Source organism: Arvicanthis niloticus, chromosome 24 (genome assembly GCF_011762505.2).
Source record: "Arvicanthis niloticus isolate mArvNil1 chromosome 24, mArvNil1.pat.X, whole genome shotgun sequence".
Lineage (NCBI taxonomy): Eukaryota > Metazoa > Chordata > Mammalia > Rodentia > Muridae > Arvicanthis > Arvicanthis niloticus.
In genome coordinates, this window is record NC_133432.1 from 41,226,863 (window position 1) to 41,233,633 (window position 6,771).

Consider the following 6,771-nt stretch of genomic DNA (forward strand, 5'->3'; position numbering starts at 1 on the left):
CATCTTACATCATTGTTTCCTTTTGCCCGGTAGTTCGTGTGTTGTTTGTTAGACGGGGTCTTACTATGAAGCTGTGGCTGGCCTGGAACTCACTATGTAGATCAGGCTGGACTCTAAGACCAGCTGGCCTCTGCCTCTTGGGTTATAGAATTGAGGGCTTTGTACACATCTCGCTGCCCAGATGTGAATCCCTCTGGTGCCCTGGCTCTGAGGCCACGTGCCTTCCGTCTTTTTGTGCTATAGAAGCATATTCTTTTACCACCACACTGTTTCAGTCCTGCCTTCTGGGTCTTAGCCGTACACTGCATCCCTTTCCTTTATTTCGATACAGGGCCTTGCTATGTAGCCCAGGTTGACCTCACAGTCTCCTGCCACAACTCCTCAATACTAGAATTACAGACGTGAACCACCAAGCCTATCTTTTCCTCTCTTATGCATGTTTTGCCTTCCTGTCCCTTAAAGCTTGACCCAGGTGTGGTAGACTACTCACCTTGCAAACATAAGGCCACGGGATTGATTCCTAGCACTGCAAAAGTGCTGACAATTATGATGACGGTGATGATGGTGATGTTGATAAATAAATTATATGACTGTATTAGCTTTCGGAATCTAGCTTTTCCATTCCTCATAATTTATGAATTATACAGCCTTTGCTTGAATATGTCTCTGCAGTTATACTTTGTGTTGCTGTGTATTTTAAATATGTCTCTTACTTTCTATTTTCTAATTAGTGTTAATCTTATCTTGTAATAATAGATATTATACAACGTTTTCTTTTTTTGTGTGCCAGTGTCGAGAACGTGATAAATATTTAATGAGCATTTATTTGTTAAATAATATTTATGATGGCTAGAATGGCAGATGCCCATGGTAGCACACGATGGTGATTTTTCAGGGGTCTTTTCTTTGCTTGTAACTGACAGTCTCTGCCGGTCAGTTTGCTTTGCATGGTGTGGGACTAGCCTCACATTCGCTCACTCTTGCTGTTTGAGAGATTAATCACACTTCCTGGGCTTCTGGGAAGGGTGTTGTGCTGGGCTCTTGATAGCTCTCATCAGTTTATTCCTCAGAAATGTCTTTCTGTTAGTAGTTTTCTAGACTCCTCAAGATAAAAGGAAGTTCTTTCATTTTGTTCTTTGACAGAGTGATGTAAGAGCTGATACTTTAATAGCTCTGTGTGGATAAATAGAGGGTTTTTTTTTTTTTTTTGGCTGTTTATAGCATACAGACATCATTTCCTAGTATCAATATTATAATTAACTCCATTAGGAGATGTGAATGATATACCTACATCCCAAAGAACATTCTGGGAGCTGTAAGCCCACTGATTTAATAAATGACTAAGAATAGTGTGAATTTATTTAAGGATCCCAACAGTCTGATGTAATAAGTAATTAGAAGACTGGGCCAGCAAGAGGTCTCAGAGGGTGTCTTAGGGTTTTACTGCTGTGAACAGACACCATGACCAAGGCAACCCTTATAAGGACAACATTTAGTTGGGGCTGGCATACAGGTTCAGAAGGTCAGTCTATTGTCAACAAGGTGGGAGCATGGCAGTGTCCAGGCAGGCATGGTACAGGAGGAACTGAGGGTTCTTCATCTTGTTCTGAAGGCAGTTAGGATGAGGGTCTTAAAGCCCACACCCACAGTGACACACCTACTCCAACAAGGCCACACCTCCTAATAGTGCACTCCCTGGGTCAAACATATACAAACCATCACAGAGAGTAAAGGGCTGCTGCTCCAGAGCGGCAGCCTGAGTTCAATCCCTGGAACTCACATCAGGTAGCCAGGTTTGGGACCAGATACAGTGATGTGGCACCATTTAAATCTAAGTGCTAGTGACTCTTCTCTCACTGGAGTCACTTGATCTTGTCTGTCTGGATGGATGGCGGTTCGTCCCATGAAAGTGTATCTCCTTTGAGGTGGTTGTTAGACATCTGTGACCTACCTGCCACAGTGGAGCATGGAAGGTAGGTAGTATTTAGAAATGGATTCAGTTCTGGGTGGCAGGAAACCGTAACTCCCATTGGCTTACCAAGCTGGAAATTTGTTTCTTTGACCACATAAGACTGGGTTTTGTTACTGTATCCCATAATGTCAAGGAAACAGACCTTTCTGCCTTACTGCTATGCTGTTCTTGGCCTCAAACTCCTGTCTAGAGATGGTAGGGTTTGCATTCCAGGTACCCGGCTAGAGACAGGCTTGGGGGAATATCATCCTATATTTGGGCAGGTATTATGAAGGTATCACATGGTATTTCCACTTGCTGTCCTTAGTCAGAACTTGGTGACTCAGCTAAACATCCATTCTCAGCAGCCATGACCCAGATAAAAACGGTACAATGTACGATGGGAAAATCCCTTGTTAATCATTATGTTATCAAGGTCACAGGGCTGTGGTTTCCTGGAGACTAATACTGATTTGGTTTGTTGTTTTTACAAAGAAATAATCATAAGTGGGTCACAAAGGACAGCCCTGGTTTAAAATGAGCAGAGCTGCCCTGTTCCCGCCGCAGGAGCATTACAAGATAGGGGAGGAACTGAACTCAGCTCCCGTCAACATTCTTACAAAACAGGAGCTGGCCAGAGAGTTGGGGGGTCTGAAATTTGCATGCTTCTGGGAGAAAATCACAAACTCATGGGATAACTCCTGTGATCTGAGTGAGGGCACAGGAGTCAGCCTCTGGATTTGGCAACACAGATGTCACTGCTGAGCGTCACAGAAGCAGTGTGAGTGGGAAACTGCCGAGAGCTGGCGTTGGGTTGGAGCAGACTCTGAAGGTAAGTGAGGAGGCAGCAGCTCTGAGAGGGTCCGCTGTCTGAGGAAGGAGAGAGGCATGGGGAAGGCTGGAGAGACACCCCAGGACAGCATTTGCCTCTGGGGCTGGAGTAGAATGGCATGTCTCCATGTACTTAGGATGCTAACAGAGGGACTAGAGAGGTGGATAGATCAGCGGTAAGAGCACCGTCTGGTCTTCCAGAGCACCCAGGTTCAATTCCCAGCACTCAAATGGCATTCATAGCCATCTGTAACTCCAGTTCAAGGAGAATCGACCCCTGCATACAGACATACATGTAGGTAAAACATCAACCTACATGAAGTAAAACTAAGTACGTTTAAAAAAGACAGAAAGATACAGAGAGACTGGATTTAAACTTCCAACAGTACATTGCTTTTTACTTGTAGGAAAGTTTACTCTGTTTACCGATACATGTTGCCAGAGAAATTTGTGTGCATCAAAAACATTTTTAGAAGCTATCCAGTTGCTAAAAAGCTTTCCAAAATAGAAATATTTCAATAAAATAGTATATGCCTGTAGAAAGATCAATACTTAATTACATAGGTACATGAAACACGGCGTAGCTAGTCAGTAAATGCATTCCTTGGGTACCTCCTGTCCTGGCGCCACCTGAGGTCTGAATCAGGAGCGAAAACAGAGTGTTCAATGTAGGAGCTGAAGGGGAGGCCACAAGTACTCACGGAGGCCACTTCTGTTACTGAAAACTCCCGTGAGCCATACCTTAGTGCCAGGATAACACTAGAAGCACTTGGGGTGACCTTTAGCTTGGATGGAGTGGGTTCAAGTTGGAGAGAAGAACAAGTACAAAGGTCCCCAGGCCAAGGATTGTGTTTGTCAGGTAACAGTCAGAGTCAGGCTGGTGTGGCCGAGCAGTTATCCAGGAATAGCATGGGAGGAGGTGGTCAGAGCATGCTGACAGATTTTTCCTAAGGCCTGTGATTTAGGGCCTTCCTTAAAGGATATTGAATTTGTTTTGGGTTTGTTTTTCCAAAATGAGAATTTATTGAAGGGTTTAATCAAGGCTGAGTCACCACTAGATTTCTACCCAGAGAGACCAGTCTGGATATACTGTGGAGTAGGATGGCTCAAGGTGAAACATCTAAATCCGAGTGACAAGTAGCTGGAGAACTTGACAACAATGGTGGGGACCAGTTAGGTTCTGCACCCAAGAGGTGATGCTGGTAGGATGTGCCAGTGGGTTAGATCTGGGGAATAAGGGAAGAAGGGCCATCAGATCCAACTGGAACGGATATCAACCCCTGCTGTCCGAGTTGAAATGGTGGAGAATATGAGCACACACTGACTTAAGCAGCTGTATCCCATCCTTCTTGGGCAGCAATTTTCATCATTTGCCCATGTTGTACGTTTTTATTATTATTTTATTTAATGTATACGGTTGTTTACCCTGCGTGTATGTATATATACAATGTGCTAAGTGCCCAAAGAGTTCACAAAAGTGTTTCAGATCCCCTTGCACTGGAGTTACACATGGTTGTGAGCCGCCATGGTGCTGGAAACTGAACCTGGGTCCTCTGCAAGAGCTGCCAGTGCTCTTCACTGCTGGGCCACCTCTCAGGCCCAGTGGCTTACTTGCTCCCTCCCTCCCTCCCTCCCTTCCTCCCTCTCTTCCTTGTTTTGTCTCGTTTGAGACAGGGTTTCTCTGTATAGCCCTGGATGTCCTAGAACTCACTTTGTAGACCAGACTGGCCTTAAACTCAAGAGATCCACCTGCTTCTGCCTCCTGAGTGCTGGGATTTAAGGCACGCATCACCACCTTTTTATTTTTAGGCCACCTAGATTTTGTCAAAATGCATCTTCGTTTTAATGTAATGTAAAATACAATTTAAAAATTATAAAGCTCTGCAGGGTCAAAAATAAGGTTAAGTTGTTTCACTCCCAGTAGAGCAAGACACTGTAGTTGTCCCTGTGTCCTGTTCCCAGTGCTCAGCTCCTAGCATGGAGACTCGCCAGTTTAGCAAGAGTCCTTACTTCTGAGACACCCCACTTTTCTTATTGATGTTATGTTTTCTATTCCCAAGGCCCAAGCCTCTTGTACTGCCTCCCCCCATCCCCCAACCCCCATCGTTTAGAATCCCTTGCTAGGCCATGAAAATGGTTGAGAAATTTAGATGTCTGAGCACTTGGGAAGACATTGCAGAGACTCAAGAACTTCTTTCTTACAGAAGAACCGGATTTTGCCGGCAGGTGTCCCTCCTCGTCCTTGATTCCCATGACCTCCTGTCAGAGCAGTGTTTCTAGCTGGGAACCGTCCATTGTAGATCAGCAGTCTCTCTCTCTCTCTCTCTCTCTCTCTCTCTCTCTCTCTCTCTCTCTCACGCGTATCTGACCTCTGCTGTGGGCAGCACTGCTCTTACTCTCTAAGAATAGCATACTCTCTAAAAAAACGGTCAGGTGAGAAACCCTTCCAGCCCTGTGAGTCATGTGGCCTCTGACACAGCTGTAGCCCTGTAGGTGTAGCATGAGGTGACTGTCAACACTGTGAAAATGACCTGGAATGGCTTCCTCCTGATAAAACTGCAAAACCAGCACCTAGAAGGGCAAAGGCCACCTCACCCCCTGACCCTTGTGTGGGTGGGGCAGAATGTGTTCTGCTCAGCTCTCGAAGAAAGTGGGCTAGGAAAGTCTTGTCTGTTTTCAGGCTACGTTTAGGAGCATTCACTACACACCCTTGCTCTAAGTATTCTAAAACATTAGACCCCATACCTGTGATGATGCCCCTCTTCTTCCTGTTTAAAAAACAAACAGACAGCTGGGCGGTGGTGGCGCAAGCCTTTAATCCCAGCACTTGGGAGGCAGAGGCAGGCGGATTTCTGAGTTCGAGGCCAGCCTGGTCTACCAAGTGAGTTCCAGGACAGCCAAGGCTATACAGAGAAACCCTGTCTCGAAAAACCAAAAAAACAAAAACAACAACAACAACAACAACAACAAAAAACAAACCAAAACAGATCAACCTAGGGCTAGGTCTATGGCTCGGTGGTAACCTGAGCCATATTGATTAACCTGCCCAGGGCTCTGGGTTCCATCTCAGTACCAGAGAAATTAAAAAGGCATCAAACCAGGAGTGAAATTTAGGAAGGCACCATACCCACTGAGCTGCATCTTAGCCCCTCCCACAGGGAAGACTTTCTTCCTGGACCATGAATCTGAGCGTGTTCTCTAGTGGTCTCCAGGGAAGAGGTCTGTTGGTTCTGCTGGCTATTCAATTAGCCACATGGGAAATACCAGCAACAGTCAAAGGCCACCTGTCAGACAAAGCATGTTGGAAGTGCCCAGGCTCCTCAGCATTGTCCCTTGCCTTCAGTATGCCATTCTAGTCTCTAGTTTTATCCAGTTATTTAAGGTTATTAAAGGTCTCCTGTGCATAAAGCATGGTGCTAGAATTGTCTCCCAAGAATATTATTCTAGGAAAAAATAGTCTGATAGAAATAATTAAATTCTGGTGCCATGGAGTGCCATTTCCTGGCATGTAGAAGATGATCAATAAATATCTGTGACTGAATTAATATCATCCATTAAAGTGAATTCATACCATTGATTGCTCACAACTTCATGGAGTTAAACATGAATCAATAGATGAACTGATTAAAAAAAAAAAGAAAGAAGAGAAAGACCAAAAGCTGGTATCTAACCGGAATCCAAACAATCTGTGGGGTCTGACAATTTCAGCGTGATTTGTGAGATAGTCTGTCCTCTCTCACATCATCTATCCAGGAAAAAGGATTGACAGTGGATCTGGGGCTAGAACCAGGCAGGTGTTTTCTGGCTGATAATGCACAGCTTGTTTTTCTTTATGAGCCCTACTAAGTGTCCAGCTTCTGACACTATTACAGGACTTCTCCTGTGGGAAGCTTTACAGTAGTAGTTCTTTATTTCCAAAGTTAGAAAGAAAACCGAAATCCAAGAGAAATGAAACAGTGTATTTCTAGGAAGGCTTTTTTTTTTTTTTT

General features: G+C 44.6%; 1 long non-coding RNA gene across 5 annotated transcripts in view; it reads left to right on the plus strand.

Moving 5' to 3' along the window:
* Positions 1-6,771, plus strand: part of LOC143438207 (uncharacterized) — a 113,335-nt gene that overhangs the window by 18,839 nt on the left and 87,725 nt on the right. The window contains exon 1 of one of the 5 annotated variants that reach the window (XR_013107196.1): positions 2,409-2,783. The exons of 1 other annotated variant lie outside the window; for it this stretch is intronic. This is a non-coding gene — a long non-coding RNA (uncharacterized LOC143438207). Of the gene's footprint in view, positions 1-2,408; positions 2,784-6,771 lie in introns of those variants that run through there. 3 more of the 5 variants (XR_013107195.1, XR_013107199.1, XR_013107197.1) reach the window with 3 other exon arrangements.